The sequence below is a fragment of the Vulpes vulpes genome, chromosome 9 (assembly GCF_048418805.1).
Source record: "Vulpes vulpes isolate BD-2025 chromosome 9, VulVul3, whole genome shotgun sequence".
In the NCBI taxonomy this organism is placed as follows: domain Eukaryota; kingdom Metazoa; phylum Chordata; class Mammalia; order Carnivora; family Canidae; genus Vulpes; species Vulpes vulpes.
Window position 1 is genome coordinate 24,975,494 of NC_132788.1, and position 25,089 is coordinate 25,000,582.

Genomic DNA, 25,089 nt, shown 5'->3' on the forward strand with positions numbered 1-25,089 from the left:
GGAAACTGGCTTTGAGATTCCAAGTCAGATAGCTGGGAGATCCAGAGCAGAAGGGGATAAGTGGTCAGAAAGCAGAGAAGCAAGGTGGGCAGAGGAGGGCAACCAAGGTAGAAAGTGTGCCAAGTCAATGCAAGAGGGGGGCAGGCCGGCAGGGAGCCCAGGACGGGAAAGGGCCCAGCCAAGTGGAGGGGGCACCACAGCAGGCAGGGGCAGGTGTCCTGGGTCTCCAGGGCCTCCATCACGCCACACATAACCCAAAGAAAGAGAAAACACACTTTGTAATGTTATGAACAGCACATCAATACCTCAATCCCAGCAATGTTAACCGTGCTTTGGGATTACTCAAGAAGAGGACTGTGCTCGATGCGTGAGAAGCAAGCCTACAGTCATTGGACAATCAGGAACTTGATTATCTTTTGCGACATACCTCCTAATGTCAGCTCCATTCTCCTCTTGGCAGCCAGTCCCTGGACCCTATTAAGCAGGGCCAAGCTGGCACTGGTTCTGTTAGTAAGTCACATTTACCTCCCCAGCCAATAAAACAGACATGCCAAAGCTTAAAGCAAAGAACCAGGAATAATACCAAACCAATTTATATACTTTTTCTTTTTCAGACAGTGTCACATCCCATACAGTACATTCAGGACTTCTTCATAGTTTGTGACTGAAAAGGAATCCCTGTTGTTGTTTTGGCAGTCCAGAGGGCACCTTCTGGGCCCCCAGGCCCCAGTACTGCTGCTGCCCATCCTGGAGGTGGAAAGCTCCATCCAGACCCTCCTCTACTGGGAATACAACTGGTGGGGAAGGTGGAGGGTGGTCAGGCAGGTGACTCCACCTCAGTCAATCAGACGTGCTGACTGACCGCCCCCCGCCCAGGTCTAGAAGTTCTAGGGTCACCTCTGCATTTTGACCCACCTGTTCCCTCTGAGGGGACTTTGCCAGGGCCCCTGCAGCTTCTCCCTGGTTATTTGGTCTCCTGTCCAATCCATATATAGGCGCCCAAATTCTCCCTCTACCTCCAGTTCATTCTTCCTGCCCAACCCACACTCAGACAGCCAGAATTGGGTTCCATTCTTTGCCCCTCAGAAGACAGTCATTCACAATAATATTGGAGAAATATGACCAGCATTCTTAAAGCTAGGACTCCAATGATGCCATGATTCAAAGAAGCTTTGATAGATCCACTTGTCCCAAAAAAACTGGGATCTGCCAGCAGATCCTGAACCTTGGGAGGAGGATCAGGTCTTCCTGGAATGCTGTATGAGCCCCACTGCTTGAACCCAACCCTCCCATGATGTTCAGACAACTTGTGAATCTCTAATTCCACATGTAAAGGTCACTAACACTGAGAAATTGTGAGCTTCCCATCACTAGAAATATTCAAGCAGAGGCAGAAGGCAAAGAAGAGACTTCTGTCCAGGAAAGAGTGAAGTCCATATAATGATTGCTTTCAAATGAAGTTTTCAAACAGCCTACCTAGATAAGGAATAACCATAAAAACAAGCAAACAGACTGGGACTGGTTGTTGGAAACACAAAGTATAATGGCTGTCAGACTGAAAACTGTTTTCCAGGAGTATACTGGAAAAGAAGGGGTGTGAGGAAGGCTAGTAGCTTTAAGAATCCACAGACACTTATCTTGAAAAAGTGCAAAGAAAATTCCATTCAGCATCAGTTCAGAAAGATATTTCAGGCTTACACCTCTGAAATGGTGATATCAGAAGACATCTTCAAATCCACACCTGTGTATCAGTTTACATATAATAGAGATGTTGTTAAGTATCTCCTTGAACCAAAAGGCAGGGAGGGGCAAGGGGACTTTACAGAAACCCAATCCGACACAAAATGATAATTCTGACCCAGATCCTTTTGCAAAAGACTGAATCTCAAAACCAGTCTTACACAGCCAAGCATGAAACAAGCTGTTTCATTAAGGACTATTTCAGATCATGATGCCAGCACCATTTATTTGACCCACACCTCATACTGTCTTGTCCTGTTAACTAATTTATTGTGGCACTGTCTTCCTCTCTAACTAAATGCAAAGTCCCTAGAGAGGTGAGATCATGCCTGGTGCACCGGAGTCTTGAGTTTTCAGAAAATATGAAGGCAGAATGGCTGAATAGAACATCCTCCCTTCCTTCAGGTGACAAAGATGGAAGAGAGTACATGATACTCTTATGAAAATCAATGGGCTAAAGACATTAAATATTTAAATTCAAGTAATGAGGATTAAACCATAATCTTAACACTGATTTCAATGTTTTGGATATATAATCTGAAACCCATTTATTTCTTAAATCAGGGCTTAATGAGTTCCTACAAATGCCAGGCATTAAAAATGAAGAGAATAGTATCTGCCCTTCAGTGCCTAGTCTAGCAAGATAAAATAAATCTTAATATGATAAATACCGTATTAGAGGTATAAGGCATTTTGGAGATTTTTGGAAAGTTATGATTATTTTTGAGAGAAAAGATCAAGCTAGGCTATATGTGCCTTGCACATAGAAGATACTCAATAAAAGGACTAATGAGTGGATGGATGGATGGATGGATGGATGGGCCAATGGATGAGTGAAAAGAGGGTTAGGTTTGTATAACCAGGGAAAAGAGATAAAGGAATTCTAACCACGAAAACCATACGAGCCAAGACAAAGGGTCACGAAAGCATCAGGTATGACCTGGGATCCCATGGCTGAAACATCAGGTCCACTGAGTAAAGTGCTAAAGCTTAAAGCTAGAAACAGAGGCTGGAGTCAGGGACTGAAGGATCAAGACTGCCTCACCAGGTTGTTTAGACCTTGTCTGATCAAGAAGGCCAGATGGAGGGAATGGTACTCAACTATTTGTTTTATTTTTGGAAAGGAAGTTTGGAAGCCTTCTGAATGGGGTCAGAGGAATATTTATTATACCTTCACTGAGTGCCAGAGTGGGGTTGAGTGCTATTTTAAAAATGAAGTATTTCAAGCATATAAGTAAAGAGCATAATACAAGGAACAATAATATACCCACTCAGCTTTGTCAAAATTTAACATTTTGTACTCATAGCTTCATTTTCTTTTTGAGAAATAAGGCACTTAATAAACAACTGAAACTCTCTGCATCCTTCTCCATTCCATTCTTCTTCCTGAAGTACCTACTGCACTGAAATTGTTGTTAATTGTTTTCATGCACAGTTTGATATTTTTGCTAGATATACCCTTATTCATAAGCTTGGTATATATTCACCCATACATATGCATATACATGCACCCACATATGTCTAATATACATAAATAATATTGTTTGGCATATTTTAAATTTCTACATAATGTTTTCATACTGCAGATATTCTGTGGTTTGCCTTTTTCACTGAACATTTTTTTAAGATCTTTCCATGATGATACAAATGTAGTTCAAGTTTATTCACTTTAACGGCTGTATGGTATATCATTGACTAAATATCCAGACTCCTTTTAATGGATGCTTTTGTTAGTTATGATGTTCTTGCCATTAAAAACAAAGCTGTAAAGGACATTCCTGGTAATGGAAATGCTGACTTGTTGATATGCATATCATAAACTTTATTAGATATTGCTAACTTGCTCTCTACAGAGAATAGAATAATTTACATATACACCAGCAATATGAGTTATTATTGCTTTGATGTGCTTGCCTACATTTCATGCTGTGAAACAGTGTTTCACTGTTTTCATTTTTGCATTTCCTGGATTGCTAATGAGGTTGAACATCTTTTGGTCTTTTGATTTCTTCCTTAGAAACTGTCTGTTCACATCTTTTGCCCATTTTTTAAAAATTGGTCTTTTTTTCCCTTACTGGTTTGAAGGGAGTTCTTTATAAATTCTGAATACTAATCCTTATTAGTTGCATGCCCTACAAATATCTACACACAGTCTGTGGCTTACCTCTTAATATTGTTTTTGGTGTATGTATTTTTATTCTTAACTACAACTCATAAAATATACATCATCAACTCTGTTTCCTAGATGAGAAAACTGATCCTATGAGACTTTCCTAAGGTCCCTTGGCCAGAAGGGGGGGGGGTACAATTTGAGTGGAGGTCTTTATGATCCTGAGACCCTAGCTCTTCCCAATTACTGGTCTGGAGACCATCTTTTCATGTTAGAAGTAGTAATTTGCATTTGTACCAACAAGAGGCACTGGGAATGGAAAAAAGGGAATGCAGCAAGGGTTATAGGTAGGAAATAATCAACAGGAAGTGATCAATTAACTCAATGACAGGGTCAAGGAATAGAATAAGGCTGTGTTCAAGTGAGGGTGACAGTGGTACTTCTTAGGATATAGAAATACAGGAGGAAGGAGTTTGGAGTCTGTTTTTAAATGTGCTGAAGTACTGGTATGAAGTTGTGTTAGAAATGTGATGTAGGAGACCTAGAAAACATCGGCAGAGAAATCCTTGCAATCAAGGGTCTGGGTGAACTAACAGAGAGAAGGAAAGTGAAAGGAGAGTGCTGAAGTCCAGCTCTGCTGGCCTTGAATCTATCCTACCCACGAGACTGTGAAATTCTGCAGGAATTCATCTCATACTAGTTTTCTTCCTTCCATATCTGACACCAAACACAATGCCCAGCTCATAGTAAGCATTTGATAAGTATTTGCTGAATGGATGAAAACTGTTATATTCCTAAGGTAGGTCCACAGTATCTTGTGGAAAGTCCTGTTGTTCAGAATTTTTTGGCCCTTAGGTAAGTAATTCAGTGCAACACGACCACTGGGGTCAAAGGTATGACTCTATTCTGCAGTTAAGTGTACAAATATTCACAATAAGTGAGAGAGAAAAAGACCAAAAATACCCTTAAATCACTATTTTGCAGGCAGCCCGGGTGGCTCAGCCGTTTAGCACCACCTTCAGCCCAGGGCCTGATCCTGGAGATCCGGGATCAAGTCCCATGTCAGGCTTGGAGCCTGCTTCTCCCTCTGCCTTGTGTCTTTCCCTGCCCCCCCCCCCTTTTCTCTCTCTCTCTCTCTCTCTCTCTTTCTCTCTTTCTGTGTCTCTCATGAATAAATAAATAAAATCTTTTAAAAAAATCACTATTTTTCTGCCAAATGAACTTGTGCCAAACTTAAGAAAAAACTTTCACGCTTTGGAATGTGGAGTTGCAGATAAGGGATTGGGAGCCTCTAGCAGTGGTTTTTAAACTTTTCTAACTATATTGCAGTGAGAAATACAGTTTCCACTGACACTCATTACACACATGCACACACACACACATACATCTACAAATGTAAAACTGAAACAAATGTTTTATTAAAAAGCACTTAGCCTTACTATGTGTGAGACACTTTGATTTTTTGCCTATTTGTTATATTTTTGGAATTCTGGTTGTAGCCAATTAAATTGAAACTAAAGTCTGCTAATCAGTGGTGACATGCAGTTTGAAAAATACTTCAGAAGAATCCAGCACAATGCTTTGCATACAATAGATGCTGGCTACGAATCTACTGAGCAAAATGAAGAACATTAAGTATACAAACAGCACTATAGACTTTGAAGATTTATTTATTTATTTATTTATTTATTTATTTATTTATTTATTGCAAAGAGGGAGACATAGCAAGCACATGCAAGCAGGAGGAGGAGCAGAGGGAAGGGGAGAAGGAGGGAAGCAGACTCCCATTGAGCACAGAGCCCTACATAGGGCTTGATCCCATGACCCTGAGATCTCGACCTGAGCCAAAATCAAGAATCAGATGCTTAACCGAATGAGCCACCCAGGTGCCCCAGCACTTTGGACTTTGAACATGGAAGTCTTTCAACAAACTCTTTCAGCTTGGGACCCCCGCCCCCCATCTAAATTTTTGCAGTGGTTAGGTGGGGACTCTGGCTGGAAAGATTTGTACCCTCTGGAGGCTATGATATCAGGTGTGTTGTGCTGGGGGGTGGAGGATATCAAAGATGATAAAAGATTAGGAAGAAAAAATTGCTTAGTTCACAAGTTTGCCAAGAGCTGGCCATGGCCCTGCCCTGCAAAGATCAGCAAGAAGTCTGGAAAAAGGTCCAAAGATAAACTCTTCCTCCTGGATGGTGATCAAGAAGCTCATTTTGCTCTGCTTCAGGACAAACCTCAGCCAGAAAAGAACTCAGGCTCCCTTTCAACCTCTTTCAATTTTTCTGGCCCACAATAATCAATAAATTGGTTTTTCATCATGGAAAGTTAGAGCTGAAATAGGCCTGAAGAGCACACAATCTCGCCAATTGGTTCCCTCATCTTACAGGACACTGTGAGCTACAAGGAGACCTTGGGTGGCCGGCCCCAGGGCTCACAACACAGGGAGACCTGGTCTGGCTGCTTACTGCTTGCCTGCACACCCCACAGCCCTGCAATGGCCACAGTGGCCAAACCTACCTCACAATCTGCCAGCCCAGCATTCTCATCCACTGTTTATCTCAAGTCACAACTTCAACCACAGTACAAAGATGCTTATGCAAGAAAAATTTGCCTGGCATAAAATTTGGTGAGTCTGTGGCCCCCAGTGCCTGATGGTAGATTGGGTTTCGCCCTGCCAGTACTTAAGCCCCTCTCACATCTCTTAGGCCATTAGTTATAATAGATTTTTGGCAACATGACCTTTCTTCCTCCTCCTCCTTGAAATGACCTAAGATGCATTCACATCTAGTTCACGTATTTTTTACATGAAAATGATGTACACAAAAGCATAGTAGCTCTTCAGGCCACACCTGTATCTCCCGTTTTTGATTTCTAATAAATAATAAATGTATTAACTATAACACTAAATTTAGCCCTTTATATTTTGGTGTCTTTATATTATCTACTTTTTGTTTGGGGCATATATAATTTCTCAAACTGATCAGGGGACCTCAAACACAGAAAGGGACCTCTCCTTAGAACCTTCTGTCTCCTGCCCCTTACCCCAAACATCCTCCTTCAAATAAGCCAGTGAGGGATGGTGGGACAAAAGTAATGAAGTAGTTACCAGCTGCCAGACACTAAACTTACATTGCCATGCCCACTCCCTGCACAGGCCTATGAGATGGCATTACCACCTCCACTGTTGTCACCACCATCATCATCATCACTGCCACCACCATCATATCTGTGGCTCTGAGATGCTAAGTTCCTTGCCCAAAGTCAAGGTCCTTCCTTGCCTTCTTCTCACCTCCTACAGGCTGACTGGCTTCTTAAAATGCAAGATGCTGCCTATGGGGTAGACACTAAAAAAAAACATAGGTTGATTCATAGGCGAATTCCCTTATAAAATCTTTTTTTTTTTGAAGATTTAAAAAATGTATTTATTCATGAGAGACACACAGAGAGAGGCAGAGACACAGGCAGAGGGAGAAGCAGGCTCCATGCAGGGAGCCCGACATGGGACTCAATCCCAGGTCTCCAGGATCACGCCCTGGGCTGAAGGTGGCTCCAAACTACTGAACCACCAGGGGTGCCCTATAAAATCTTTTAACAAGGCAGCTCCAAGCTAGAGAAATAGGAGTGCGTTTTCAGCGTTAACTAATGAGCAAAGTTCATATTTGTACAGAGATACCAAACTGGCCGTTTTGGGTTTGACTTTCTTTTCCCAAGTTGCAAATACTAATTTGCAGCCTTTTACCTCTTTTCAAATGAGATACTGCTATATATCAAAGAATAATGTTGGTTAATGTATACATACACACATTATACAAGGTGTTAACATTTATAATTTGTAAATATTTTGTATTTTCTAATATATTGTATGTACTCTAGATATCCTTTAAAATACATTACATTTGTAAGTATATCGTCTCTTCAAATTAAAAGGAAAAATCCACTTGCCATAATGTAGTGACACTTAAGACAAGCAAACCAGCCACGGAACTCAGAACTAGTCACATGACGTTAAATAACCACCACCTGAAGAGACTGATGCTTGCAAAGACTGCTGTAATTTTGCAGGGGCCTCCCAGCATACAGTTCCCAATCCCCCTCCTCCTGAAAGCCCTATAATATTCATTGTTAATGGGTAAAGGGTAAGACAAAACACACCCATTATGCTAATAAAATGTAATGCTCAAAGCAAACAAGAAAAAAAATCACATGCAACTTGGCTCATTCCTTTTTTGTTGTTGTTGTTGTTGTTTTAAGTTTCTGATTCAATGGTACTGGTGTGTGACTCAGGCACTGGTCATTTTTAAAGGCTCTAACAGGTAATTCTGAGGTACATATGTGGTTAAGACTAGATCATATTTATTTATTTATTTATTTATTTAAAAGATTTTATTTATTTATTCATGAGACAGACAGAGAGAGAGAGAGGCAGAGACACAGGCAGAGGGAGAAGCAGGCTCCATGCAGGGAACCTGACGTGGGACTTGATCCCGGGTCTCCAGGATCACGTCCTGGGCTGAAAGCGGTGCTAAACCACTAGCCACCCAGGGTGAACAAGACTAGATCACATTTAATTAGCGGTTGTGTTTTCCTCAAGATGCTTGCTGCCAATTCCTAATTCTTCTGTCTTCCAGTGACATCTACAGTGAAAGCTAACTTGGAGAATCATTTCAGCTCAGGGCTGGGAAGACTTTTTTAAGCAGAAGAAAGCCTAAAATAAAAGATTGAAAAATTTGATTGGTAAAAACATAACATTTTCTGAATGTCAACAAAAACTACAAAGTGAAAAAAACAAATAAGGGAAAATATGTGTACAAGACAGAGCTTTCAAGGATCACTGAGAAACAACAACAACAAAACAAAACTCCAAAAGGAAAAGGAGCCAAGGACCTAAGAGACATTTCACAAAAGAAAGAAATGTAATCAATTCAGTCTCCGGGAGACCAAATATATGCAAATTAAAACAAAGGGACATCATTTTAGACTGTCAGAGAGAGGTGGTTTAAACACAACACCCCCAAAACAGCCAGTGTGTGCATTGTTGTTTAAGGATAAAAATTGGATCGACCTCTCCAGAAACATGCCTTGTTAGTATTTATCAAAAGGCATCGTTTATCTAACAACTATTTTACATATATCTTTAGACTTGAAAATTCCATTTCTCCATATTTATCCTAAAAGAATAATCAGAGATGCACACAAAGATTTAGTGTAAGAATTCTCTCTTGTGGGGCGCCTGGGTGGCTCAGCGGTTGAGCAACTGCCTTTGGCTCAGGTCATGATCTCGGGGGTCCTGGGATCAAGTCCCGCATGGGGATCCCCAAGAGGAGCCTGCTTCTCCCTCTGCCTATGTCTCTGCCTCTCTCTCTGTGTCTCTCATGAATAAATAAAATCTTAAAAAAAAAAAAAAAAAGAATTCTCTCTAGCATAATGTATTACACAATAGGCAGCAAACTAAATGTTAATCAGTAAGGGAGAAACAGATAAACTAGAATATATCCATCTGACGGAATGCCAACTAGCAAAACAAACTAATAAGCCAACAAAAATCTCTTCAATAGTATTTCAGAATTTGGGAAAGCCTTCACTCTAATACTCATGTGAAAGAGTAGGTTACAAAACTTAAAGAGCAAAAAACAAACCAAGCCAAAACAAACCTTAATACTGTCATCATCTCAACTGGGTAAAATACGTTCATGAATGATACTTATCAAAATGATAACAATAGTTATCACTGAGTAGTAGGAGTATAGTGATTTTTTTCCTTTATACTTCGTTAGTTTCCAAAATTTTTGCACTGAACATGTATTATCTTTTCTTTTTTTTTTTTTTTTTTTTTTTTGTATTATGTTTCTAACGAGACACTTGTAGAACACCAAAATCAAAGCATTCATGTTTTTGAACTGAATAAAGACACCGGATGAATCCAATAGTTCTATACCATTGCATTGCCGAGCAGAAAATGCCCAAGAGAGACAGTTTGGAAAAGGAAGTCAGACCAACACTGATAAAAAAGAAAGCAGCTTTCTCCTTAAAAAAAGTACTTCTGAAAATGAAAGACCAACCATAGAGACCCATTCTGCCCTAGATCTCATCACTCCAGGGCCAGCTGGGGCTCCTCTCCCCAGATGGGGTACAGGACCCACAGACACAAACCCCATGCTGGATTTCCATGCTCATCCCTTTCTCTGTGCTAGGCAATATTTAGCTATTTCTCAGCTAAGAGTAAGCCTAGTCAAGACCTCCCTGAAAGTTACCCCAAGATCACACTAAAATCTGGCTGGAATAAAGATGTCGTGTTTCCGGTTGGCAAATTCTGAGTGAGATTTGGCCCATTTGCATATGATTTGCACATCCTTTGTACCATCTGACAGGAATGGCGCTCCATAAATCAAAGCCACCCAGCTCTCAAGTTTTAGCTCCATCCGGAAGATGGAAGGCAGCCTACAATCAAGTTAAATCCCATTTTCCCAAAGACAGTTAAATTTGTCACCAGCAGGACACTCGCCACCTGCTATCTTCCTGTTGCCTAAAAATGGCAAGTGTAAGAAGTCTCACATGACTATCTCCCTCGTCCATTAGCTCTGGCTCTAAGACCTCAGGAACTTCATAACAACAGCAATCATAAAAGTGAGTATTTTCTCTATTGGGTTTCCAAAAATGTCATTTTAGTTCTGTCTCCCCATTCCCAAAGTCATGAGGCAACCACCAAACTACAACTCCTAATAAAAACACTCCATGGAGCATCAAGCTCTGTTTCAGCAATCTACCTCCTCTTAGGACCTGCCTTGTAAAAAAAAAAAAAAAAAAAAAAAAAAAAGGACCTGCCTTGTGATGTGTAAAAGGAGGTGACACCAGCAGTGCTCAACTCATAGGAGAGTTATAAAGTTTCTATGAAAAAAAAAATGCATGTGAAAGTTCTAGTCGGCTAAGAGCCTTGCTATTCCATGCAGTCTGTGAACCAGTTGTACTGGCTTCACCAGCCAGCCTGTTGGAAAAGCAACAGCATTTCCAAGTCCCACTCCAGAAATAGTCCGAATTTGCAATTGAACTAAATCCCTCAGTTATTCTGTCTATCTCTGTCTCTGTCTCTCACGCAGGGAGACACACACACACTTTGAGAAAGACTGAGAGCTAACCGACCCAGGGGACAGGAACAAATGAAGTGAATTGAAAATGAAGCCCTATTCTTACTAGTCTTTGGTTTTTCCGGATGCTCTCACCCTTAGAACATTATGTGTCAGAAAGCACATTGTAGAGCTGTAGAGCTTTCAATAATTTCATGACTAGAGGACAAAAATTCTGTCTTGGTGCAAATCCCTGAGTTACTTACACGGTAGGGTACATGGTCATTTATGTTTGTATTATGTCCCTTTTCAGCTAAATGTTCCTTATGGAAAAGTTCAAGATACCTCTCCTCTTGTAGAATATTCGAAGGACTCATTGTTTATTGTTTGCGTGAGTGAGAAAAATCACCTAGAGCTCCTGTTTCGTTGTATTTTAGTCTATTTGCATTGTTGGACAAAGAGTTTTCTTTGTTCTTTTTCTTTCTTTTGAATCTTTAGTGGGAGAAATACAAATTTGTTGTTTCAAAAGAGATAGAGAGAGAGCAGGAGCAGGGAAGAGAAGGCTCTGCGCTGAGCAGGGAGCCTGATGCCATGCAAGGGCTGGATCCCAGGACCCGGGGGTATCATGACCTGAACCGAAGGCAGATGCCCAACCGACTGAGCCATCCAGGTGCCCCTCAAAAGTTGTTTTTTTTTTTTTTTTCAAAAGTTGTTTTAAAACAGATTCTCTGGCTTTGGAACTTTCTGGAATAGTCATCCATATTTAAATATTTAATGACTTTAGAAATTAATTAGAAATCTTTAAAATTATTACTAGCAAAAAATAAAAATAAAAAAAAAATAAAATTATTACTAGCTTCTGAATTTAGTCCACAGAAGTCTAACCAAAAGATGTGACAGTCATAAGAATTTTTTTTACTAATGTAGTCTAGTAGAAAACAAGAGTACAGAGAGCTTCCTCCCTCTCACCCGAGCGCTGGGGGAGCCCAAGCCAAACCCCGGGGTAGGCATGTCATCATTCTGACATTTCTGCCCTCGTTCTACCCAGAGCCCACACACTACACCCACAGCCCACCACCTCCCCATCAATACCCCGGCCCCCCATGACACAGCCCTCCCCCACACTGGGCAAAGCTCCCCCTCCTCCTGAGCTCTGCTCTTAGCTCTGGGGGTGGCAGGAGGGCAATCTTGTCCAACCAAACTCACACTCAGAAGAACAGTAAGCTCAGCGAGGGTCCTGTTGCCTTTTGTCACTCTGGCCTCTCACATAGTGCCTGGCACCACAGCTGCTGCTCAGTAAATACCTAGCGACTGTATTAATCTACTAAAATGCTTTTAAAAGGCAGTGCCTACTATTAGCACAGGTCACCCCCGAACTGGGGGAACATGAGAGATGATGGCTTCAGGTGAACATGCAGGTAAGAGACGGAGCTGGAAGCAGAAATGGCGCTGCTAGGCAAGGACAGGCCTCTGTGGAGATGGGGCCCTGAGATAATTGCTGCTTTATCCAAAGTCCTTGACTACATTCCAGTTAAAAACTCCCGGTTTCTTCACAAGTCCCTGGGGAGGAACAGTGGGGGATTCATTCACTCGTCGAACAGCACACATTTACTGACTTTCTAACATATGGCAGCTATTGTTGCAGGCTTCGGAGGAACACTCAGGAACAGAGCAAAAACCCTGCCCTCTCTGAGCTGACGTGTTAGTGCAGGAGACAAATCTTTAGTGCCAGCTCACGGTAACTGCTATGAAGGAATCAAGAAGGCCTTAGTGGGATGCTCTTTTAGACAGGAGGGGAAGGGCAGGCCTCCCTGATGAGGAGACTTCTTAGAGAGAGCTAACCAAAGCAAGGGAGTGAGCCAGGGGAGGACCTGGGGAGGAGCCTCCAAGGCCAAGGGGGTCAGCCAGTGCAGAGGCCCCCAGAAGGAGTGGGGACGTGCTAACGGGCCTGGCTGGTGAGTACAAGAGTGATAGAGCTACACTGCGTTCAGCAGCGCTCATTTTTTAGAAGAGAGAACAGAACTGATGACTTCAACCCAAGCCAAACCTTCCACAATAACTGGACATCGAGTGTTTAAACACCGAGTTCGCCTCATGGTGGTTAGCGCACAATGGTTTCACCCAGGAGGGGCGCCTGGGTGGCTCGGTGGTTGAGCGTCTGCCTCTGGCTTGGGTCATGATCCCAGGGTCCTGGGATGGAGTTTCGCATCGGGTTCCCTGCAGGGAGCTTGCTTCTCCCTCTGCCCAGGTCTCTGCCTCTGCCTCTCTCTGTGTGTCTCTCATGAATAAATAAATAAAATTAAAAAAAAAAAAGGTTTCATCCAGGAACCATCCAGAGAACTTAGGGATGAAAAATGGCTGGGGAGGGAGGGCACAAGTGGAAGACCACTACGGAGGGATCCAATTAGCCCACTCCCAGATGGTACGTTCCCCTGAAAGGCCCCAAATGAACATCATCCACACTTAACCTTTGTAAAGACTTCCTACATTGAAAAACAGAGCAGTTTGCCATATGATTTTCAACAGCTCAGAAAAACGTGTTGTCTCTTTGATCCGCCTAATTAAAATAGTAAAACTTGGAATCAAAGCAGTGTCATGCGAGGAAGCTGGAAGGCTCCAGTTTTAGTTTGGCTATCATGTGTGCTCATCATCCTGTATTCCAAAAGCTTCTGCCGGCATTGGCCTTGGAGTCGGGGTTCTGAAAGCTGCCTGCAAGTGTGCTGTGTGAGCAGCAGGCCGCCCTGATGGGTCAGCTGGACCAAGGAGAGATGGGCGTCCCACCTGACCACCCCCCCCATCGAAGGAGAGACCACCATCTCCCCTACCCGCAGCTCACCATGTTTTATGCAGATCTGGAGACATTAGCTGTTACTAAAATGCTTTCAAAAGTGTACACACGGGCACACACAAAGCGCTCGATGGTAATGTCTGTACTAAATTCTGGTGTTGCATATCCATCCACCCCCACCCTCTGTTCTAGGCATCCCGATTTTTTGAAGTGTCTATCATTTATTTACACCAAGGAGATAATTGGGTAAGTGCAGTTATTATACAGAACATTATTCATTGGAAACCAAGTTTATGAGAGTGAAAAACTGGAAGGAACCTGAATAATGAAAATTATAAACTGCTGAATTTCCAGCACAGGGAGTTCGTTGGTTGCATCCCCCTAGAGCCGAGGTTACAGAGGCTGCCGTGAGCACGGATGATGGAGAAGTTGAAACTGCTGCTGCTGAGGATATTAACAGTAGTGAGATAGTGAACTTTGCCCTTTTTTGTCATTCTGCACCATTTGAGTTTTTATAAATTATCTCCTGTTTATGATAAAAGGTGACCTGCATTTTGGAAATACAAGTTTTGAGAGACGGAAGAGAGGAATCATTACCAACCACCTCTCAGTCCTCCCTCACTTGCCAGAGATAATAAACTGCGAACCCATGGGAGCCAACAATTCTGGACTACCCTCAGGTGAAAGTCCCACACGGGAGGAGCCACAGAGGACAGCCTGGGTCCCCTCCCATCTGCAGAATGGAACCTCTACTCTTCAGCATGAACTTTGGGGGCCTCCATGATCTGCTGTTTGACCATGATCATCCTGGCCTGCTGTTGCTCCTGGTACTGCCCCTGCCTGGCCTGGCCTCCTGGGACCTCCTTATGGAATAAACACTGCCTGCCCTAGAGGGCCCTTGCTGGTTTTTAAGTTTACTTATTATTTTTAATAATCTCTACCCCCAACATAGAGCTCGAACTTACAACCCCAAGATCAGGGGAGCATGCTCCAGGGACTGAGCCAGCCAGGCACCTTGGAGGGCCCCTTCCAAAAGCCCATCCTTCCCCAGAGGGACCCTTGCACTCCTGGAGGATATTTGCCATCCTGTCTAGCTGCGTGTTATGATCATGCTGCCTCAATCCCCAAATCATGTCACTGAGGGGCCACGTGGGGCCTGGCCCTGGAAAAGAAAAATCGAGGTAGGAGAAACAACAGTAGCAAAAACAAGGAGGAGTGTGCACAGCTGCATCTAGATGCAGCGAGGGCTACCAGGACCAAATGGCTGAAAAAGCCAGTATACAACTGTTAGAAACTCTCCAGTATTTTATTTTCTCTCTTCCTCAAGATAAGCCTGTCAGCTCCAGTCTATACCAACACTGGTTCTCAAATCTCACCTTCCCAACGAGGTCTACTCTGAGCTCCTGAAGAATGAAGACCTGCCCTTCCATCCCACACTGGCGTCCCAATCGCAGGCGCTCTGCCCTTCTCTGTTTGTTCCATGGGATGATAGTCTACAGGCTGGGTCTGTTTCGCTCCGCTACTGTGCGAACTCCACGCTTTGTGTGTTCTTTCCTCAAAGTGCCTAGAAGAGCGAGCACCTGTCATTTGGCAAGCACCCATCAGTATGCTGCAGGAATGAACAAACAATTCACTCCAGTGTCCTGTCCAACTGCACCGTGCTTCCCTAGTTCCCCTACCAAACAGCTTTTTACAAAAATTATTTTTGCTGTAGACTTTCTGAAAAGGTAGGGAGAAGCAGGAAGCCAGAAAGGCTAGTGAGAACTCCGAGTGTGGAGATATGTAGTGTTTCCAGGCACAACGTTAAGGATCAAGAGCCCTTGCCCACTCATGATCTGATGCCCTGCGAGGCACCAGTGTACACGTGGGCTGAAACGTTTCATTCTCGAGAATTTGAGTTTCCATCAAGGTAAGGATGAAAACAGGGCTGGAAGAGGCCAGAGTTTACAGGGCTCAGCCCTGGTCTGCTCAGTCATAAAAAAAACACGGATAAACCAACAGCACTGGCCAGTGAATGTTGCATTTTAAGGATTTCTACTCTGTCCTGGTGCCACTTCCCTGCTAACAGCTTTTCCTGATTCTTGCTCTTAATTTCAAACCTTTTAGGTGGTCATCAGCTTCACTACCAGAGGGGGCCACTTTTCTGGTGGAAAAGTGAGAGAAAAGACTTTTACACTCTTTTGCTCACTCAGAGCAAATTTATCATTTTTTAAATCAGATATTTAAGACTTACGTAATAGTCCAAGATGGAATTCTAGGTCAGCTGCGGCTGGCACTTTTTTTCCCCCCTGAGGAAATGGCAGCTATGGAATTAACCTTACTTCTTAATTTAAGCAGATAAATCTAAACATTATAATCTAGAAGAAGGGAGAACTGCGGTTTGCTACAGTGACTTCTTAGATGTTACATAAAAAGCAAGCAAACCGGAATTGCTTACTGCTGGTAGATGTGAAAAGCAATGCTCCCAACACCTGTCTGACTTCCTAAAATCATCAAGAAGCTCAAGTGCTCAGACACTGTGCCACTCAGCAGCCCCCACACCGGAAGTATGCTGAATCAGACCCAACAAGAACAGCCAGAGGCATAGACAGCGATCTGTGAACCACACATTTGCCTTCGCTTGGCCTAGGACTTAAGGATAATTCCTCATTTCTGAAAGTGGGAAACTATGTTACAATGATGATGTATTTCAGTATTTTTCCAGAAGATCCCACAAATGGGGCTTTTAAAATGGCAGAACTCAATCTGTGATGCAGTTTTCTTAGGTTAAAAGGGCACTTGGAAAGGCCACCAAGAGGCCCTCAGGAGCTAAAGAAAATCCTCATTCCTAATGGAAAAGTGCTGAGATATGATTTGACTAAAAATGTAACTTGGTTTGGAGCAAGACTGAAATATTGGAGAGAGAAACTAAATTTCCTGCTTGTAACCATCATCAAAGACCCACAGTAAGTAATTTCTATTTTTTCTTCCAAATACAAAGTGGCAAATCTTTGGTCAAATGGTCAATCTATGGTGAAATGATTTCAATCAGTATGTGTCTATTTACAAACTTTTCTCTGCTACATACATAACTGAGAACGTTCAAAATATTTAACCCAAAATTTTGATGGCAAAGCGATGCCCTCCAGGATTGAGGAAATTTACAAACCCTCACTGAGTCTTCCTCCAGCAGGAAAGGATGTCAAGCACACAGCAAATGAAGTCCAGAACATCCTTCAAATCAATTTCATTTTATTTAGTAATTTCATTCTTGCTTTCAAGTCCCAATGAATACAGAAAGGAGGTGTCTGCCTCACTAATCTTAGCCCTGGGTTTAATAATTCAAAATTGGGTCTCCTAAGAAAAAGTCTCTAAGGAAAACAATGTAGAATATGGCAAGCTTTCCCTAATGAAGAATTGGGTGAGAAATTTGCTGTATCTCCGAGATAAAGGGAGGTACTTTGGAGTTCTGCAAAGCATGACTAGAGGCCATGGACTTCCTCTGAACTTGCCTACAAGCACCTGTTTAGGAAGGATACCAACCTTCATCTTTAGATGCCAAAGGAAGAAATCTCAGTATCTTTCTTGAAAACTCACTGCATCTCACACACACACACACACACACACACACACACACACACACACACGAATATATCACTTACCGCAGCTAGCATGTTAAGCATATGGGATATAAAATAGTCACACACAAGCAATGGTATATAGAGTCCATCTTAAACTTATTACTGGAGATAAGCAGAAATAACACAATTTATAACCATTGCACTGTTTCTGGTCACTTTTAGTGTAGAATTTTTCTGCAGGTTGGTGACTCTTTTGCAGGCTGAAAACTTATCTGCAAGGTAATAAATGATTTCCTCAGAATTTGTACTGTAGTGGGATCTTTACTTTGTGTTATTTGAGGTTTCTGTTTATCTTCACTTAAAGCTACTGGAAATCTGTATGAGATTTCCAGAAGGAGTTCTTGGTCAACTGTTGGTTGAAACAGGATGATACTAGCTGTCCTTTTAACTATGTTTTCTTTTTTAAAATTAATCTCTACACCCAGTGTGGGGCTTGAACTCACGTTCCTGAGATCAAGAATCACATGCTCTATTGACTGAGCCAGCCAGGCACCCCTTGACTGCTACCTTAATTAGCTTAAGACCGTGATTCCCACTATATAGCAATGTTGAAGTAATTATCTAAACCTACCCAAACTGTTCTCAAACTGTTCAATGGGACATAGGATAAACAACGGGGACCTTAGTATGTTAATCCTGCACATTTCCAAGAACCAAGCAAGCAGCATGCAGCTTTTTGATTTCACAGGTTGATAAATTTTTTAAAGTATCTTTACCGAACTAATTTGACATGGCAAGCTTTTTATTTTACCAAGGGTACACAGTAGAGGGAATGACATAAAAGTTTAAAAGGGCAATTTTGAAACTGGAAAAAACTTTTGAAGTCCCCAGCCCATCCTTCTCTTTTTCCTGTTTTGCCTCTAACTGGCACCCATCCTTGGCTGGGCATTCCGCAATGTGGTGACGGACTTCCAGGACCAAGCTTCCTGGACCCTGGACTCAGGTCCATGGAGCACAGCTCACACATACTGACTGCCACTCCAACCCCTACTGGCCCCCACCCCACCCCCCACTGACACCCATCCCCCCACTACTGATGCTGGATGGGTGTCTTTCTCTTCTCTACAAACTACACTGCAGCCCCTACCCCATTCCCAGGACTCACTACCACTGTTACCTTTAACAGCCAAAGGGCACAATCCACTAGTTTAGACCCTCATTTACATGTCCTTTGTTCCTTTCCTCTCCTTTAACTTACCGATATTTAATAAAAATTTAATTAGTAAAAGCTCCTTCAAGGGTACAAAGCTACTTTATTTGGACAGTTTGCTGCATTCACACAGAAAAGCTCAATATACATTTCCAGTCAGCCCAATCCCGAGCACTTGGTAATTACAGCCAAAGCTTCGGAAACTCTTACTGAAGACACAGCCCCTATTCAGTCGTTTTACATGTGGAAAACAAACACATGTAAGTAGCTTCTAAGAATGCTTTGCATATTACATGAAAAGTAAAAATATTATATACTTTAAATTTTTACTCAAAAAATAATTTCAAACTATTAGGTTTAAAATACTGAGACCACTTAAGTTTAATATTTATTAGAGCAAGAATCAGAAAATTGTTACACACAGTATATACTCTTTTACACAAAACACATTTGCACATTTCTGAAAGCCACTTGTAAAAATTATTTTTGGAGTAATATCACATATTGCACATCACGATAATTTGGTAGTGTTTTTAAGGGATACTCTTTATTTTGTTTAAAGTAAGACACACCAGGACAGTCAATGTGGATTCATGGTTACCCTGAAATGTGGTCTATTTTTGGACAAGTCTTGCTTTCAAAATCCTATTGACATGATGACTTTCTCTGCACGTGCCCAGCTTTGACTAGGGTCCAGGGCAGGACACAAAGATCTTGGTAACTTGGCCTCATGAACTCATGACCCCAGAACTAGGAAGCTCTCACAGAGGTCAGCTGTGGTTTTCTCTGTACCTATGGCACCATGAGGTCTACTCCTGGCCTCAAGAGAGTCAGCTGCTGGAGAGGAAGAGGGCCCCCACACCCAACAGAGTGCCCAGCACAGGGCAGAGGTACAAAGGAGACGACAGTCAACACCGCAGCTCTAAATACAGTACTGTGAATTTCTATAGGCACACTTTGCACAGCCCAAATCCCCAAGTCTAGATCTGCTTTATTTCTAGACCAGAACGTGCAGGAAGGGAGATGGAGAGGAAAGGACATAAGTGGACTCTTTTACAGTAAGCTGACTTGCAAACCTCCCGCTACGGGCCAGACAAAACATGGCAACGGGAAGGAAGAAGCTGAAATGGAGTTTTCATTCTATCTTGACCTAATCAAGGGGCTCAAACTTAGGCAACATTGAGATTGAGAAAGGCTGAAAAGGAAATGCAATACAATTGCCTGGGAGGGATTAAGCGGGATGGATTTAACAGGATGCTGGAATCCTGTATGCTCCACATTTCCCCCACCTTTAAGTCAATGGTGCAGAAACGGATGGCCAGGGAACAAGAATCGGGGCACAGATGGGCTCGGGTGCCTTTCTCGGGGGACATGCAAAGCACGGGGGAGACAGGTGTTTAAAAAGCCCCCCTCCCAAAAAAAAAAAAAAAAAAGCCCCCAACACTATATTCCCAGGGGAAATTTACAAACACCTTTGAGTCCAGAACATGACGTCTAACTTCCAGTCCTGTGCAAAGCCCTGGGCTCTCTCCATCAGTGTGAGCTAGTCACCAGCAGGCTGTTCTGACAGAAAGGTTTTAGAGGCCAGAGTATGCTCTCTTATGGCAAAGATACATTTCATGAGGTGGTTTTCTTGCTCTATAAATCCAGGCCATAAAACAGTCAAATTGTTTCATGTACAAAAGCAATGCAGTCTACGATGTTTCCAAAGTGTGCTGCAGTTGTCAATCTGACTGTGCTCTTCCATCTGTTTACTCAATCCCCAAATCAGTTTCTTCAGATTTCTTGATTTTTCAAGGATGATCTTCTCAGCAAAGCTGTTTTTGGCAGGAAAGTCCCAATGAACAACATAACAAGCAGGGGATCTGAGATTCCAAAGTGAAGATTAGAGCCATTCAAATAGAATTTTCTGTCAAAACACATTTCTAATAAGATAAATCAAATGTATCCATTCTGTGTCAAAATAGAACCGAAGACAGTTTTGTCTAATCTTATAAATGGCTTAATAAGGTTCGGAAACAATCATACATTCAGGAACTTGAAAAGAATGGAGAAGGAATTATCTGGGAATCTCAACAATTTTCCTGAGAATGTGTTATAAATTTCAGAGTCACAAAGTTACAGAATCGCAAGTTCCCAGTTACTATGTTAATTGGAAATACACATTTTATACCATTAATGTGACATCCTAACATATGAGAAAAAAGGGGAGACTTAGGTAGAAAACTTTTATAATAATTAGGGATTTTAGAAGAAATATGTCCATTTAAAAAACAAAACATCAATACTCAACTTAACTATGGAGTAAACGCCCCTACACCGGCAGGAAGCAGGTACTACCTAGAAGGCTGTGCCATACTTTTGTGCCTCAGCTCTATTTTTACCACTGTACTTGTGGGGCAGCTCTTTGTAGTCAAGGTTTGCTCCATTATATTACAAAGCTCTGGACTTGTGGCTGGCTTCAGTTCAATGTAACAAGGCAGTATAAACATCCTTCAAGATTTGAAGCTCCCTTCAAAGGCGACAGAGAACCCCTGACAGAGAATGACAATAAAGTCAAAGCAAGGTCAGAAGAAAAATGAAGATGATATTTTAGATCAGGGCTTCCTGACCTGACAACCAGGGCAGTCTCTCTACCCTCAGAAATTACAGTCTTGTTGGGGAAAGTTACCCTCGTTTATAAAGGGGTCTAACGGTACCAAAATACAAAGAACCATTCATTGTTCTAGGCTCACTTTCTCTGTGGGTCCCTATGTACTTACTGTACAAAAATTTACAAAACTCTGTTCCTCCTCGGGGAAACTGAGTCAGACTTCTAAACTTTCACAGTGATGTGCCAGACTATGGAATATGGTGACCCACGAAGGTACATATTTTCCCACTAAAATTCTGTTACAGTACAACTAAGGACAACATTAAACAAAAGTCAGGTTTTATTTAGAAGTTTCTGGAAAGCAACCATCAAATACTGATTACATTCATGCCATCAATTCTCTATTATGCTCTGTATTCTACATTACTTTCTAAAGTTATACAACAGGGACAAAAGATCCTTTTTTAATAATATTTTCTCTAATATTGAAGACACTTATTTTGAATGATACTCATCTTTGAGCTGCACACCCATTTATAACATGCTAAAATAAAAGTCAAACTCACTGTTAAGAAACACACTAATATTTCCTCAGATCAACTGTCACTAGCCTTAAAATACTACTGCATGCTAGTGTGAACTACCCAACTGAATATTAGAATGTCTGCTGTCCCAGGGATTTCATATGAAGCCTCATAATCTCTCCAGGAATTTAATTTCCCTCACACCTTAGGTTAACTATGTAAGAGTATATCCCCCATCCTCACCACCATTTTTTATTCTTGGGCTCTTAATTTTTTCCCTCTCTTGGGTCTCTTTCCTTTGTACGCAAAGTGTTCAGAATTTAAGAAGGCTTTTAAAATATTCATTCCAGTAGAGACCAAGTTTTTTTCCTGTCTGCCTTATTCCTTTTGGGTATATCAAATGCTGAGGCCCAGTCAATATTGTGGCTGGAATTGTCTTAGAGGAAACACCTCTATTGACAAAAGTATCACAGATGCAGGGTTTTTTAAAAGCTAGTTGTAATCGGAAAGCAGCAAATAGGCAATGCACATTTAAATTAAAATGTAACTTGATTTTTAAAAATCTCATGTTTTCGTTGTGCCATCTATTAAATATATATCAGTCAAATCTTCTTAAAGCAAAGGGGTGGGGGTGATGCTACAGGGTATCTTATTTAGCTTCTAGAAGCCTTCTAATAGAAATGTTATGAAAACTTTGGTTATACACAAACTTTCACATTATTGGATAATCTACCAATAATAAAACTTGCAATAAACAAATACATTAACATTCTACTGAGCTACCAGTCTCTATAGTTCCTTGAATGAATTCTCCTCTTTCAAGTTGTTCTAAAGACAGTCTTAAAAAGCAATCTTTCCCCAATTTTGGTCAGAGGTATAAGGAGGCTGTTGTATTTGACTATCAAAAAAAACTGCCTCCACAAAGTTCCTCAAATCTCTTCATCCCAGCAGTCAACCATGGACTCACCCAGGGACTGCCTGATTCTCCTGTCGAATAATAAGTTCTCCAGGTACTCCCTGGTCAAGCATACCTTAGAGTTCATATTCTGGGTCTACATGAAAATGAGTCTATGGTTTTATGAAAATGAGTCTATGGTTTTAAAATAGTGTGTTCAGGTACGTGGAATAGAGCTAACTTGCAAATTTTTAAGGGGAAGTATTCCTTCTTGGAGATTCAAAGTTTTGTTTTTCCTCCTTCCCTTTTATACTAATACTATCTCTTGGTCATTTTACTTTGCACTAATTCATGCACCCAACAATAGGGGAGAGAGGGAACAGCTCTTTTTCCTCATTAGCACTTCTGCCCTATATAATAATATCCAATTCAAAAATCAGCAGCATTTGGTCACAAGTGTATTTGAATAAAATCTGCATATTCTAATACAGACCATTCTGAGGTCATTTCCAAGCTGAAATTCTATAATGACTATTCATAGGACTGTCACTTGTCTCCTCCTGATCATTAATTACCTCTGGTCTAAGTAAGCTACCCTGCAAGGTAGACAGAAAGGAAAAGGAGCTGACCAACACAGCATGGGAGGATGACATAACCTGCCTGGGAAAACATGGCAGCCCCCAAATCTTCAAACTATAACTATCTCCAGAGAATGACACTAATACTGGTAGATGAGAATTTGAGACATGCATGTCAACTGAGAAACACAAAATTATAGTATCTATTCTTCTATAGACTTTTTTTTTCTTATTAAAGCTACTGATTCTCCTAGTAAGTCATTATATACACAAAGCAATAATTTCCAGAGTTCCTAAATATTTCCAACACACTCAACTTAGGGATCCAAGATTCTGAACATGCCATCACCAAAAAAAATTGCAAACCTAAAAAACAAAAAGGAAAAAAAATTAAACAATGTCAAAAGGAAAAAACTTTCTTAGAAAAGGTCAATATTTACTTTTTATTTTTCAAAATGACACTTTAAAGTTAATGTTTCTCATCTTACAGTTATAAGCTCTAAAGTCTAACATTAAAGTTCTGCTTAGAAACAAGGCAGTTTACTTATTAAGAAAAATATTAAACTATACTCAAACATATCACCTATTTAATATTTAAATATCTTCACATTTACAATTTCAGGCTTTAAATTAAAGTGGCATTAGCTCTAGATTTTCTTTAAAAGCTATCATTATGGTGACAGACATTCAGATGCAGAACTAAAATTACTGATTTCATTCTTACAGAACACACACCTTTAGAAACCACATTTTTAGTCAATTAACAGTGGTTACAGTCTTTGTACTTCTTCCCCACTAACTTTTAGCACATGAAATGCAACAGATGACTTTCAAAGTTCTTTAACCTTATAAAGGGTCAATTTAGATAGGATTGTGAAAAAAAATTTTTTATAAGGGTAAACATAAGAAACAAGAATTTCAAAAAATAAAAATGATCAGTACTTGTTTATTAAAGCATTAATACATAAAAGTGAACTATATGAACAATTCTTCTACAGTTAGCTTAAAAACTGCTTTTTTAGATTAGCCTATTTAATTTTTCCACAGAAAAGAGTTCAGAGTTCACATTTCAGAAGAATAGAACAACACAGCAGAATATATGGAAAACAAAGAAATAACCATTGTATCTGTTTCTCTTTAAGGACAAAGCTAGACTGACTTATTTAAGTATAAACTGAGATCGCAGATATAAAATCATGACACTCCAGTCAACCTACATAGTTCCTGGATTTACATGGCATGTGACTAAATCTATCATCACAGAAAGCCACGTATATAAATAAAAATACATTTTAAGAATTTAAGTCACTCTCGACATTGGAGAAAATATTGTTTTTAAGATATATCTGCAATACAGTGTATAAGAAAATGCTTTCTGGTAGAGAAATGAGGGAAGGTAGAACTAGAGCAACAACAGAGTCCCTGAAGAAAACAGGAAAATAAGTATGACTTTTAAAAATACATTAAGTTGTCACAGTTCCGTAGAATCTGCCCTCTGTCTCATCCTCTGGGATGGGATGACAATTTCATTTTCTTGGCATGCCATCTATTAAACAAATGTGTAATTTAGGCTAAACATAAGTAAATTTGTGGTACTATTTTTGCTATGAATGCTAGTACATGTAGTACAAGAAAGATCAAATAACCACTTGCTCTGAAAAGATGGCTTAGTATAAAATCTGAACTTAAGCAAAGAACCTACTAGAATTCTATTCCCAGGGAATTAAGCCTAGGAACTGCCTTCTAAGCTCTGCTATGTCATTATTTTAACAGGACATGGTCAACAGGAATAAATAAATAGCAGCACCCCCAAAAAACGTTTTACTGTAATAAAGACAAACAGTGCTATTCTCCTCAACTATAAAATATATTTTGAACTAAGTTACCTGTGATAATTAAAGCAGAGTTAACTGACACCACTAACATTCTTCACAGGACTTTACATCTTAAAAAGAAAAAAAAAACAAAAAAGCATACATAAGACATCAAAATTCTTTATGATAGCAAAAGAAAGCTGCGATAAGACCCTT

At 40.9% G+C, this 25,089-nt stretch overlaps 1 protein-coding gene and 1 long non-coding RNA gene across 2 annotated transcripts in view; both read right to left on the reverse strand.

Moving 5' to 3' along the window:
• The window catches only part of XKR6 (XK related 6), a 310,501-nt gene that overhangs the window by 197,568 nt on the left and 87,844 nt on the right, over positions 1-25,089 (reverse strand). The gene's annotated exons all lie outside the window — the stretch shown is intronic.
• LOC112926761 (uncharacterized) overlaps positions 18,826-25,089 on the reverse strand; it is a 92,733-nt gene continuing 86,469 nt past the window's right edge. The window contains exons 3-4 of the long non-coding RNA XR_003236402.2: positions 24,946-25,004; positions 18,826-23,425 (exon numbers count right to left, since the gene is read on the reverse strand). This is a non-coding gene — a long non-coding RNA (uncharacterized lncRNA). The remainder of the gene's footprint in view (positions 23,426-24,945; positions 25,005-25,089) is intronic.